Here is a 15,000-nt window from a genome sequence, read left to right on the forward strand (position 1 = left end):
TCCAAACTCACTATTTTTCAGGGACCAGTTCAGGTTTGAAGTGGATTTGGGTCTTTATCTTAGAAATACCCCACAAATGACCCCATTATAAAAACTGCACCCCCCAAAGTATTCAAAATGATATTCGTTCAGCCTTTTAACCCTTTAGGTGTTTCACAGGAATAGCAGCAAAGTGAAGGAGACAATTCACAATCTTCATTTTTTACACTCGCATGTTCTTGTAGACCCAATTTTTGAATTTTTACAAGGGGTAAAAAGAGAAAATGTATACTTATATTTGTAGCCCAATTTCTCTCGAGTAAGCACATACCTCATATGTCTATGTAAAGTGTTCGGCGGGCGCAGTAGAGGGCTCAGAAGCGAAGGAGCGACAAGGGGATTTTGGAGAGCATGTTTTTCTGAAATGGTTTTTGGGGGGCATGTTGCATTTAGGAAGCCCTAATGGTGCCAGAACAGCAAAAAAAACACACATGCCATACCATTTTGGAAACAAGACCCCTTGAGGAACGTAACAAGGAATAAAATGAGCCTTAATACCCCACATGTGTTTCACGACTTTTGCATATGTAAAAAAATAAAAATTAATTTCACTAAAATGTGTGTTTCCCCCCAAATTTCACATTTTTGCAAGGGTTAATAGCAAAAAATACCCCCCAAAATTTGTAACCCCATCTCTTCTGAGTATGGAGGTACCCCATAAGTTGACCAGAAGTGCACTACGGGAGAACTACAATGCTCAGAAGAGAAGGAGTGATATTTGGCTTTTTGAGAGCAAATTTTGCTCGGGGGCATGTCGCATTTAGGAAGCCCCTATGGTGCCAGGAGAGCAAAAAAAAAAAAACACATGGCATATCATTTTAGAAACTAGACCCCTTGAGGAACTTAACAAGGAAAAAAGTGAGCCTTAATACTTCACAGGGGTTTCACGACTTTTGCATACGTAAAAAAAAATTTTCACTAAAATGTGTTTCCCCCCAAATTTCACATTTTTGCAAGGATTAATAGCAGCAAATACCTCCCAAAATTTGAAACCCCATCTCTTCTGAGTATGGAGGTACCCCATAAGTTGACCTGAAGTGCACTATGGGCGAACTACAATGCTCAGAAGAGAAGGAGTCATATTTGGCTTTTTGAGAGCAAATTTTGCTCGGGGGGCATGTCGCATTTAGGAAGCCCCTATGGTGCCAGGACAGCAAAATAACCCCCACATGGCATACCATTTTGGAAACTAGACCCCTTGAGGAATGTATCAAGGGGAACAGTGAGCATTTACCCCCACTGGTGTCTGTCAGATCTTTGGAACAGTGGACTGTACGAAATTTTTAATTTGCACAGCCCACTGTTCCAAAGATCTGTCAGACACCAGTGGGGTATAAATTCTCACTGCACCCCTCATTACATTCCGTGAGGGGTGTAGTTTCCAAAATGGGGTCACATGTGGGGTTTTGTTTTTTTTGCATTTGTCAAAACCGCTGTAACAATCAGCCACCCCTGTGCAAATCACCTCAAATGTACATGGTGCACTCTCCCTTCTGGGCCTTGTTGTGCGCCCCCAGAGCACTTTGCGCCCACATATGGGGTATCTCCATAGTCGGGAGAAATTGCATTACAAATTTTGGGGGCTTTTTTCTCTTTTACCACTTGTCAAAATGAAAAGTATAGGGCAACACCAGCATGTTAGTGTAAACAATTAATTTTTTTACACTAACATGCTGGTGTAGACCCCAACTTCACCTTTTCATAAGGGGTGAAAGGAGAAAAAGCCCCCCAAAATGTGTTAAGCAATTTCTCCCGAGTACGGCGATACCCCATATGTGGCCCTAAACTGTTGCCTTGAAATACGACAGGGCTCCAAAGTGAGAGCGCCATGTGCATTTGAGGCCTGAATTAGGGATTTGCATAGGGGTGGACATAGGGGTATTCTACACCAGTGATTCCCAAACAGGGTGCCTCCAGCTGTTGCAAAACTCCCAGCATGCTTGGACAGTTAACGGCTGTCCAGCAATACTGGGAGTTGTTGTTTTGCAACAGCTGGAGGCCCCATTTTGGAAACAGTGGCGTACCAGACGTTTTTCATTTTTATTGGGGAGGGGGGCTGTGTAGGGGTATGTGTATATGTAGTGTTTTTTTTTTATTTTGTGTTAGTGTAGTGTAGTGTAGTGTTTTTAGGGTACAGTCACACGGGCGGGGGATTACAGCGAGTTTCCCGCTGCGAGTTTGAGCTGCCGCTCAAAATTAGCTGCATCGCAAACTTGCAGCCTGATACTAACTGTAAGCCCCCTGCCCATGTGAATGTACCCTGTACATTCACAGGGGGGGGGGGGGGGGGGGGACCTCCAGCTGTTGCAAAACTACAACTCCCAGCATGCACAGTCTATCAATGCATGCTGGTAGTTATAGTTTTGCAACAGCTGGAGGCACAGGGGTTGGGAAACACTGAGTTAGGAAACAGACAATGTTTCCCAACCAGTGTGCCTCCAGTTGATGCAAAACCACTACTCCCAAACATTCTCATGCTTGCTGGAAGTAGTAGTTCGGCAACATCTTTAGAGCCAGATGTTGCCGAACTACAGCTCCCAGCATGCTTGGAGTTGTAGTTTTGCAACACCTGGAGGACTACAGTTTGCAGACCACTAATACAGTGGTTCCCAATCTGTGCCCTTCCAGATGTTGCAAAACTACAACTCCCAGTATGCCAAAATTGTCCAGGCATGCTGGGAGTTGTAGTTCTGCAACATCTGAAGGACCAGATGTTACAGAACTGCAACTCCCAGCATGCCTGGACAGTAAGGGCATGCTGAGGATGTGTAGTTTTGCAACATTTGGAAGGGCACAGTGGTCTCCAAACTGTGGACCTCCAGATGTTGCAAAACTGCAACTCCCAGCATGCCCAGACGCCAAGGGCTGTCTGGCCATGCTGGGAGTTGTAGTATACAGGGTCCCATTACAGCAATGCATGTCGCTTTACAGCGACGTGCATTGCTGTAAAGGGCCCGACCAAGACATAATAATCAGATTGATCAAGTTTTGGGGACTTCGTCAAATTAGGATGGCGCCAAGAAAAGCAGATGTGCACAAAATATTATTGAAAGAGGAGGCAAAATGGATCTACTGTTTGCGAACCAGAAGCCCACAGGGGCTCAATGAAGGATTTTCACTTACGGTGTTCTTGGAATGAATAGATAAGACACACCAATATGAATTAATCATAAACTGCCTATAGTATTAAGTGAGGTATACCAAGGACTTCATTATGGATACTGACAGACAGACATACATGGCAGACAGACATTCAATACCAGTAACACCCCTCCCCAACACTCCAACACCCAACCTCCCTCTCACCCCCAGAAAATGAGGGTTAGACGAAAGAACAGAAGCAAACACACAGATACAACCACCATCCAAGATAGGGAAACTACACTAGAACCTAGTGCTGTTATCAATTGAGTGGACATAATCTTACCCCAGCTCAAACTTCATTATTAAACAAAGGTTTAAAATTTGCCCCAACACATCAATTAGATAAATTCAGTGTATACATTGGAATTGAAAAATATATTAGGCAACTGTGCCTAAAAAAATACTTCATTAAACACCCCTCTTTACCTAAGTCACCCAATATATACCCCTATACTCACACTAATTGTATTTTAAAGTCTCATTTTTATCCCAGGCAAGAAGCAGTTCTGTCCTTGACCGCTTTTAACCCCTTAAGGACTGAGCCCTTTTTCACCTTAAGGACTGAGCCCTTTTTCGCAATTCTGACCACTGTCACTTCAAGCGTTAATAACTCTAAAACGCTTTTACCGAATATTCTGATTCTGAGAATGTTTTTTCATGACATATTCTACTTTATTTTGGTGGTAAATTTTCAGCATTACTTGCATCTTTTGTTGGTGAAAAATCCCAAAATGTTATGAAAATTTTTATAGTGTTGCATTTTTCTAACTTTGAAGCTCTCTACTTGTAAGGAAAATGGATATTCCAAATAAATTTTATTTTTATTCACAAATACAATATGTCCACTATATGTTGGCATCATAAAATGGACATATTTTTACTTTGTGAAAAAATTAGAGGGCTTCAAAGTAGAGCAGAAATTTTCAAAAATTTCATGAAAATTGCAAAATCTGAAGGGACAGATGTTACAGAACTACAACTCCCAGCATGCCTGGGTGGTCTAGGCATGCTGAGAGTTGTAGTTTGGCAACATCTGGAGGGCTACCATTTGGGCACCACTCTAACAGTGGTCACCAAACTGTGACCCTCCAGATGTTGCAAAACTACAACTCCCAGCATGCCCAGACAGCCTTTGCCTCCTGCCTTCCTAGTGGTTGCCAAAGTAAAGATCACATTACTTTCACTTTAATTTCTCCCCCCCCCCACCGTCGATTCCCTACCTGAGCCATGATCTCCGCTGGATGTCTGCGATGATCGCCGGGCCCCACGCATCTGGTCCTAAGGTAAAATCCTCCATCTTCTCCCCCCCCCAGCCCCGTTCTGCCCAACATCCAGGGGTGGGCAGAACGGGGGGTTTCCATGGCAACCCCCTGTCCTGCGCTGCCATTGGTCAGAACTCAGTTCTGACTAATGGCAGGGGATAGGAGGAGACCTCACTCCTATCCCTTAGGCTGATCGGGGCTGTTACTGACAACTCCGATCATCCCTATTTTCCAGGTGATGGGTCACCAGAGACCCGATCAGCCCAGAATTGGAGAAAATCGCATGTCTGAATTGACATGCGATTTTCTATGATCGCCGACATGGGGGGGGGGGGAATGATTTCAGCAGGCATCCCGATCCGGTCCCCAACCGGCTAGCGGCAGGGACCGGAATTCCCACGGGCGTATCCATACGCCCTCAGTACTTAAGGACTCAGGATGCAGGGCGTATGGATCCATATATCCATACGCCCTGCGTCCTTAACAGGTTAAGCATGCAGTTGAAAAGTGAACTATCACAACTCCCAACCAAACAGAAAAATAAGTCAAATTCAACCTATAAAGAAAGAGTGGCCATCTCTGAGCTACAAAAGAATGCTCAGATTATCATCCGACCAGCTGACAAGGGGGGGACAAGGGGGAGGTTCTGATATTAGACACATGCGATTATAACTCAGAATGTTTAAAGCAGTTATCAGACCATAATACATATGTAAAATTAACTGTCACTGAACAAACACAATTGGCTAACAGGCAATTGCGTAAACTGGATCCTATCATAGCCTAACTACACCAAAAAAAGAAGACCAGTATACTGATTTGAATACAAAAGTAGTGAATAAACTTTATTCAAGTGCATTATAAAATCATACATAAAATACAAGGTACTATACATATGTAAAATTAAGCAGTGACCCATTACCTTCATTTTCCAGGGAACTTAAACTATGTGACCGTGCCCAAGAGAAAGCGATTTTAACAGATAAAGAGGCCAGATTCATTGTAGGCACACAAGAGAAACATAATTATTTTTACTTTGAGGGAGAATATTATCTGCAGACTAATGGCACAGCCATGGGTATCAGGTTCGCACCAAGGTATACAAACTTATTTATTTCCCAATGGGAACATTTTAATATAACCCCGAAATTTGGTGCGGGCCTGGTACCCTGGCGACGTTATATAGACCATATCTTTTTAATCTGGGACAGGCCCATAGAGGAACTCAACTCTTTTATTGAAAATTTGAATAACAATACCTGGAATTTAAATTTTACTCCACACATAAGAAACACCAGTGTTGAGTTTCTCGACCTCCAAGTTACCTCCGCTCCAACCAAACTAACATGCAGTACTTTTATCAAACCCACGGCGAGAAACAGCTTTATATTATTCTCGAGCTGCCACCTACGTAGATGGCTCCTCAACATCCCTATGAGTCAGTATAGGAGACTGAAAAGAAATTGCACAAATGATGAACAGTATCTAATAGAAGCACAGGATCTGACAAAAAAAATTCAAAGCTAAAAATTACCCAACCAAAACCCTAATAAGTTCCAAAGAAAAGGTTGAAAAATTAGAAAGAAAATATTTTTTTCAAAATCAGACCTGGCCATTAATCACTGATAACCAAGCCTGCATAATATTTCCGTTTAATCGGGATTATAAAAAACTTAGACAGATTTGTTCCAACAATTGGCACTTACTGTAACAGGATAGACTTATAGGATCCTCTTTACCCAACACACCACCGATTGTGTTCACAAAAGCACCCGATTTAAGCATACAAGTAGCTCCCACTATACACTCTAAATGGGAAGACAAACCAGACACATGGCTGTCTACCAGAGGTTTCCACAGGTGCGGCACTTGTTCATGTTGCAAAGCTACAAAATTCCCAAGAAAAACAGAAAAAGTGACATCTACCTCAAATACCTTCCAATGGGAGATCAAACAGCTTTTAAAATTTAACTCAAAGGGAGTCATTTACATTATAACATGCAGCTGGGAGAACCAAACAGTACATCGGGAGAACGAAACGTACTTTACAAACTAGGATTGCAGAGCACATGTACAACACGAGAAAAAGCAATGAAAAACACCCCTTATTGGCCCATTTCCATACACATCACAACTCGGATCCATCAGATCTTACCTTCGCAGCAATCCAAACAGTTAAAAAAAATTGGAGAGGGGGCAATTATGTCCTACAAATGTCAGAGGCGAGAAAAATTTATGAATTTGGTAGCCTCGAACCCAAAGGTCTGAATGCCGAAATCGAATTATTTATTTTTTTATAAATAGTTCCCAATAAATATGCCTCATTAATCAGGCTCATTTCCATACACATCACAACTCGGATCCATCAGATCTTACCTTCGCAGCAATCCAAACAGTTAAAAAAAATTGGAGAGGGGGCAATTATGTCCTACAAATGTCAGAGGCGAGAAAAATTTATGAATTTGGTAGCCTCGAACCCAAAGGTCTGAATGCCGAAATCGAATTTTTATTTTTTTTTATAAATAGTTCCCAATAAATATGCCTCATTAATCAGGCTCATTTCCAGCATCTAAGATATCTTTTTTAGATTTTTTTTTTTACAAGTTTTTAATAAGAATCTTTTAAAAAGATTTTATTATTTTTTAAGTTTGGGAAATTTTTGGAAAATTTCTATTCTAAATTATTTTTTTTAAAAGTTTTTTAAATAAAGATTTTTACACAAAAACTTGTTCTTTTACCCTTATAATCATTGTCATCTGCGTTCCAATTATACACAATTACACATCATTTTATTATGAGACTAACACATAGTTCTTTTTGACACAGATAATAGTATGATCCCTATGCACACATAGGGGGAGATTTATCAAAACCTGTGCAGAGGAAGAGTGGTGCAGTTGCCCATAGCAACCAATCAGATTGCTTCTTTCATTTTCCACAGGCCTCTAAAGAGGCCTGTGGAAAATGAAAGAAGCAATCTGATTGGTTGCTATGGGCAACTGCCCCACTCTTTCTCTGCCCAGGTTTTGATAAATCTCCCCCATAGAGATTCCACCACTCCTAATCAAACATCTTGCTAATTCATATGGCAATACTTGAAACATCTTTCTTCTCGTTTGAGACCCTATAAAAAGTCTATATATTTCATTTTTTATTGTTCATTTTTTTTTATTGTCCACATCATGCCAACTTATCTAAATCCAAACATATACATTATCTAACCTCTTCGTTCCATACTTATTATGTCTATTCCCCTTCTGACTTTCCTTTATCTTTGTCTATTTTCCATGTTTTTCTTGTCTGTGTCTAGATAACCACAGCAGGCCTAATTAGCCTACACTTCCCGGGAAAAATCCAAAACCGTGGTTTTTATCCAACTTAAACTTGTTATATAAGGCTGCAATTTCCAGCCATGCTCACTCAGTCTTTTACATCCTAACTAGGGATCGACCGATATCGTTTTTTTAGGGCCGATACCGATAATCGATGGAGGTTAGGGCCGATAGCCGATAACTTATACCAATATTCCGGTATAAGTTATCGGCTATTTAACCCCCTGCGACACCGCTGCAGATCATTGATTTAAAGCGGGCGCTTTAAATCAATGATCTGCAGTGGCTTTTGCGGGGCCATAGACCGCCGCCACCACCCGCTTCTCTCCCCCTACCTGTCCGGGTGGTCCGGGCCATCCATCGTTCATGTAGTGTCCGGGGGCGTTCCGGGTGGAGGGTGGTCCGGTCCGGGCTGTCCTTCTTCTCCGGCGGTCATCTTCTCCACTCCGGGCAGGCTCCGGCCTAGTACGCTGCATAGACGTTGCTGCGCAGTGACGCCCGTGCGCAGTGACGCACCTGACGTCACGGCGTAGCGGCGTCTATGCAGCGTACTAGGCCGGAGCCTGCCCGGAGTGGAGAAGAAGACCGGGGGAGGAGAAGGACAGCCCGGACCGGACCACCCTCCACCCGGAACGCCCCCGGACACTACATGAAGGAAGGATGGCTTGGACCACCCCCATTACGGGTAAGTTTAATTTTTTTATTGACTCGGAGGGTGGGGGAGGGGCCCGACCGGTATAGCAGTATGGGAAAAAATCCATACCGGTATACCGCCTAGCATCACGGTGGGGGCTGCGACGCGGTGCGGTGGGTCGGGGGTGCGGTGCGGCGGGTCGAGGGGGTGGCGGTCGCGGTGCGGTGGGGGCGGTGCGGGGGGCGGGGCAGTATCGGCTTATCGGCAAGATAATTGCCGATACCGATAATGCCCAAAATCATGATTATCGGCTGATAATATCGGCCATACCGATAATCGGTCGATCCCTAATCCTAACCATTGAAAAAGGAGACAAGGCTCCCAAAACGCTTCTGGTTCAAGACTTCATACTTGCATAAGTATTGGGACAACCTGGAACACCCTACTACTTCAGCAGAGGTGCTGCAAAGCAGGCAAGAGACCCAGAGTACCGGACTCCCATCTCCCTCTCACAGCTTTCCCCGTGCTGTCGGGGCAGAGAGGCACAGATTCGGAGGGTTTCCGGCGTCGCCACGTATACTACGTGCATCGTGCATTTAGCACCAACCGATCCGGTAAGAGGCACATAGTGCCGACTATCCATCTCCCTCTTACACAATATCCCTGTGCCGTTGGGGGTAAAGAGGTTGAATCTCGAGCGCGGATATGTGCGCATATATATGGCATCTTAACAGCCCTGCGCAGACAGGACACAGTGGGCTCATATTTGGGAGTCTCCAGCGCTGCCAAACACCTTTAACCCTATATAGGATCAATTTTAACATCACTGCTTGCGCCAAACTAACCATCTGAACTTGTGACTTATATTATCCAGAATTCATAAGAATAAGACAATCCAGACTATCGCATCACGCTCACAGTAGCGCAGACTTTGTTTGTCCCATATATTTTACCAAATACATTGTTTTTTAACCATTTGATTCATGTAACCTATTTTGTGAGTTGTCCGAAGCAAGGGTCCTGCCAAAGACCTCACCTCAGAGTTATTATATTATATCCAAGAAATGTACATTTATTTAGACACAACCTCTCTCTTCTTTCTCTAAATTCTACTTTTCACCTATAGCCTAGTAGGACTGCTTCACTGTTTACATTTTTTGTCATTATGGATACTGCTCGTAAAAATAATTGAGGAATATATAGATCATTTACATCATGGTTAAGAAAATCAGGTCTATCATTATTTCTAGTTGAGTGTAATATTCCCGGTCATCACATTGCATGTGCTCCTTATTTAGTGCGTCATTTATAGTGTCAACCATAACAATTTGGAATGATACCATAAAGGACTGATATGTATACGATCCTAATTAGAGAACTTACCTGTTTAAAGTGAGGGGAAGAATGAGGATGAAGAATAGCCTGGCTGACTAGGGACGGATGATGAACCCTGGAATGAATAAAGACATAATAATATGAGCATGATTGGTGGAGTGGAATTTGTAAATACGTGACAAATGTAGAACTTTCATCTATAAGCAATTCTAATTCCCAATAAAACCATTTAAAATATTTACCTTAGAATATTAGATCCCATCGTTGAAGTTGGTGATGACAGCCATCAGTAAATATGGAGTATCAGTAATACAACATATATCGTAGACATATAACCATGTACTGTCTAATGCCATAATATGAGCGGCATAAAATCCATCTTACATAAGAGCAATCATATTAACTTATATGAGACAGTAATTACATGTTTGCATTATCAATTACCCAAATTAACCTAATGTTCCACATTAAGACTCTGCTCCCCCCCCCCCCCCCCTTCAGCCTGGCATTACTGTTTTATCCTACTCTATCATTACCAGAGAGAACAAATAAAAAAACTATTTCTAAAACAAGGAAGCGCTCTAATTTTCCATAATGACCACCTCTCCTTTTCCTTTGTTCCTTTTCCTCATATATTTTTTTTTACCCTATTTACCAACCCTATCCATTCTTTTTCCATTGGGTCAACCGGAGCCATCCACTTTCTAATTATTACCATCTTTGCTAGTCCGATTATTTTCAGAATCACTTTTCCATACCCTGTTACGTTTAATCCTAACCCCAAAATTGCACATCTAGCTTCAAACGGTAGAGACACATTAAAATCATCTTCCAAAATTCTTTCATTCTTCCACATTCCCACACTCAGTGACATAAATCAGCTTCTTCCTTACTGCACTAAGGGCACAGAGCAGTAAATCCTGTGATTGAATTTCCAGAAGGAGACACAATGGTTCATGTTAAATGATGCCCTCTTTTTTTTTTTTTATAATATCCTCCCATTCCTCCGCTGTTATTGTCCCTAGATCTTCCTCCCATTGCTTTTTACATTTCCAATTCTAGTTATTCCCAATACCATTCGCCACCTTTCTATATACTATCCCTAACAAATTCTTCACCTTTTACCCCCATCAAAAATTCCACTATTCCCTGTGTTCCAGTTTTCCACCTTTCATTCTCCCTATCCCTCCACCAAGCTTCTTTAACTTGAAGATAAAAGAATTTATTCTCTTCCCATAATCTAAAATTTGTGTCCACTCTTTCAACGTCCCTTCCTTAAATAAATGGTGCACTTTGTCTATACCTTTCTCTTTCCAATTCATAAACTTCGTGATTTTACTAAATTCTTTCATGTGTAAATTACCCCATATTGGAGTATACTCAAAACTCCCTTTTACCCCCAAAATTCTTCAAAATTTTTGCCACCATAAATCCAATGCTTGTATACTCAATTCTTTCCTAAACTCCTTTCCCCCTAATTTCCCACTTTCTAATACCTGCCAAATATCTTACCCTTTAATTCCTTTTCCCTTAAGGACCTCCATTAAAAAAATCCCCTTCTTGTGTAATATTTATTAATTGTGTTATTACATAATAATACAAAAAATTGGGGGCACCCCCAGACCTTTCTCCATTACCGGGTTTAAATATCCACTCTTACGGCGCACTTTCTCTCCCCCCCCCCCCCATATAAATTCCCTTATCTTTCTATCTATCTCCTCAAAGAATTTATTTCTGATCCGAGTTGGTGTCACCCTAAAATAATGCAGCACCATTGGCAAGAGTATCATTTTTACCAAGGCTATCTTCTCTGCCATATCTAAACCCGGTTTACTCCATATCTTATTTACAATTTTTTCTTTTAACGAACAGATGTTCAACTTCTCAAATTCTTGAATATTGTTTGATACCCGCACCCCTAGATAATCAAAATTTTCATTTAAATTCAGTATTTTAATATTTCCCATTGGTTTCTCTATAGGTTTATCCAACAGAAGTAATGCTGATTTCTTCCAATTTATTCTAAACCCTGATATCTTTCCAAATTCTTCTACTTCCTCCATTACTTCGATAACACTATTCTCTGGGTTACGCACAAACAATACCACATCATCCGCATATAAGAGAATTTTTTCCTCCCTCCCTTTGACTCCAAAACCTTCAAAACTAGTGGAGCTGCATATCTTCAAAGCTAATGGCCCCACAAACAGTGCAAAAAACAGGGTTGACAATGGGCACCCCTTCCTTGTGCCGCTACTAAGTTTAAAACTTACAGATAATTCCCCATTAATTTGAATTCTAGCTGTGGGTTCACTATTGTTACGCCTAGCGCTCCGGGTCCCCGCTCCTCCCCGGAGCGCTCACGGCGTCTTTCTCCCTGCAGCGCCCCGGTCGGTCCCGCTGACCGGGAGCGCTGCACTGTCTTGGCCGTTGGGGATGCGATTCGCACAGCGGGACGCGCCCGCTCGCGAATCGCATCCCAGGTCACTTACCCGTCCCGGTCCCCTGCTGTCATGTGCTGGCACGCGCGGCTCCGCTCTCTAGGGCGCGCGCGCGCCAGCTCTCTGAGACTTAAAGGGCCAGTGCACCAATGATTGGTGCCTGGCCCAATTAGCTTAATTGGCTTCCATCTGCTCCCTGCCTTTATCTGACCTCCTCCCATGCACTCCCTTGCCGGATCTTGTTGCCTTGTGCCAGTGAAAGCGTTTAGTGTGTCCAAAGCCTGTGTACCTGAACTTCTGCTACCCATCCTGACTACGAACCTTGCCGCCTGCCCCCGACCTTCTGCTACGTCTGACCTTGCCTCTGCCTAGTCCTTCTGTCCCACGCCTTCTCAGCAGTCAGCGAGGTAGAGCCGTTGCTAGTGGATACGACCTGGTTGCTACTGCCGCAGCAAGACCATCCCGCTTTGCGGCGGGCTCTGGTGAACACCAGTAGCCTCTTAGAACCGGTCCACTAGCACGGTCCACGCCAATCCCTCGCTGACACAGAGGATCCACTACCTGGAAGCCGAATCGTGACAACTATAAATAGTTCGCACCCCTCTTCTAAAGTTCTCACCCAAACCAAACTCCCTCAGCACCTTGAACAGGAAGCCCCATTCCACCCTGTCAAAAGCCTTATTGGCATCCAGAGACAGAATGGAATGGGGCTGCCCACACTCCCTCTGCATATTCCAAAACAACCTCCTAACATTCCCATACATACACCTACCTGGGACAAATCCCTTCTGCTCTTCCCCCAATTACCTTGGCCAATCTCATCGCCCAAATCTTTGAGAAAATCTTATTATCGGTATTGAGTAACGAGATTGGCCAAAAGCCTCCATCTCCCTGCTGTCCTTCCCTCTTTTCGGTATTAAAATAATTACAGCATCAAGCATTGAGGGGGCAATTTCCCCACTTTCAAGGATTCATGAACTACCTCTAAGAGAAAAAACAACAGTGGATCTCCCAATCTTCTGTATACTTCGAAATCGAACCCATCAGAACCAGGTGATGAATTCCCTGACATGTTCTTGAGTATGTCTTGAATTTCTTTTATTGTGATTTCTTCATTCAGTCCTTTCAATCCCCCTCCCCCACCACCACCTTTGGAACTTCTATTTTTTTCAAGTACTCCGCTATTTTGGCCTCTTCTTCTATTTCTTCACTCTGATAAAGTCTACTATAATAATTTTTTGCTATTTCCCCAATCTCCTGTTTCCCAAATACCATCCTGCCCTGATCATCTAAAATTCATTTAAGGGTGCATTCACATGCTAGTAACTAGCAATGGGTTTCTTGCTGCGGGAAACCCGCTATGAGTTACGCTACCATTCATTTGAATGGGTCCACGGACAGTCCGCAAATCTGACACTATTGCGGCGGACTGTCTGTGGACCCATTTAAATCAACGGTATCGTAACTCGCAGCGGGATTGTCGCAGTGGGCAATCCGATGCTAGTAATAGCGTGTGAACGCACCCTAATACTCCTACTTTCCCTTTGATTTATCACAATCTCCGCTAGCCATTTACTCGTTTTGCCACTTTCCATAAACTTTTTCTGGCCCCAAAATAAAAGTCTATGCTGACTTTTTTCCCATCACAAATTCTTGATATTTCTTTTGGGACTCTTCAAATTTTTCCCTTACATTCAAATCTCTTACCTTATTATTAGTGTTTCTCGCGAATATTCGCAATTCGAATATTATTCGCGAATATCGCATATTCGCGAATTCGCGAATTTCGCGAATATAGCGCTATATATTCGTAATTACGAATATTCGTTTGTTTATTTATTTATTTATTTATTTTTTTTCTTCACAGTACACATCACAGTGATCATCCCTCTCTGCTTCCAGCTTGTGTGGTGTAAAGAAGGCTCTAATACTACTGTGTGAGACTGGCGTGCACAAATACGCATATGCAAAAATTAGCATATGCGAATTTTCGCAAATGTTTATTTTGTATATGCCAATTTTCACATATGTTAATTTTCGCATACGCGAATTTTCGTATATGCGAGAATATAACGAATATGCGAATATTCGCGAATATGTGACGAATATTCGTCCATATATTCGCGAATATTCGCGAATTCGAATATGGCCTATGCCGCTCAACACTACTTATTATAGGCTAGTTCGGCTTCCTCCACCTGCTTGATCAGGGTCCTCTCTTTCTCCTTCGCTTTTTTCCTGACTCTACTTATGTTTCTTTACAAGCAACCCCTTAAAAAGGCTTTTAGGGTATCCCATACAGTAAACAAACTAGCAAAAAAAAAAAAATAGGATGATGGGAGCTACCCTTTAAGTTTGCAAATCATGTTCCTGTCTTCCTAAGTAAAGCAATAATTATGTTTAATTTTGGGTGGATGATGCCATATAACTATGTAGGTACAGAGATCCTCCGATATGCACAATGTTGTCTAATATAGTGTGTATGTATGTACGTATGTGTATATGTGTGTATATATGTGTGTGTATATATATGTGTATATGTGTGTATTTATGTGTATGTATATATATGTGTGTATGTGTGTATATATGTGTGTATGTATGTATGTGTGTAGGTATATATGTATGTCTGTATGTATGTGTGTGTGTATGTGTGTGTGTATGTATGTATATATGTATGTGTGTATGAATGTATGTAGGTATAAGTATATGTGTGTATGTATATATGCATGTATGTATGTATGGGTATTTGTGTGTATGTGTGTATATATGTATGTATGTGTGCGTATGTATGTGTGTATGTATGTATGTGTATA

The 15,000-nt window shown here is 42.2% G+C and overlaps 1 protein-coding gene across 1 annotated transcript in view; it reads right to left on the reverse strand.

Annotated features, from left to right (window-relative positions):
• The window catches only part of LOC130294514 (charged multivesicular body protein 2a-like), a 26,360-nt gene extending 16,316 nt beyond the window's left edge, over positions 1-10,044 (reverse strand). Inside the window, exon 1 of the mRNA XM_056544433.1 lies at positions 9,795-10,044. The gene's annotated coding sequence lies outside the window, so the exon portion shown is untranslated. The remainder of the gene's footprint in view (positions 1-9,794) is intronic.
• Positions 10,045-15,000: the final 4,956 nt, after the last annotated feature.

This window comes from Hyla sarda, chromosome 10 (assembly GCF_029499605.1).
Source record: "Hyla sarda isolate aHylSar1 chromosome 10, aHylSar1.hap1, whole genome shotgun sequence".
Classification (NCBI taxonomy): Eukaryota; Metazoa; Chordata; class Amphibia; order Anura; family Hylidae; genus Hyla; species Hyla sarda.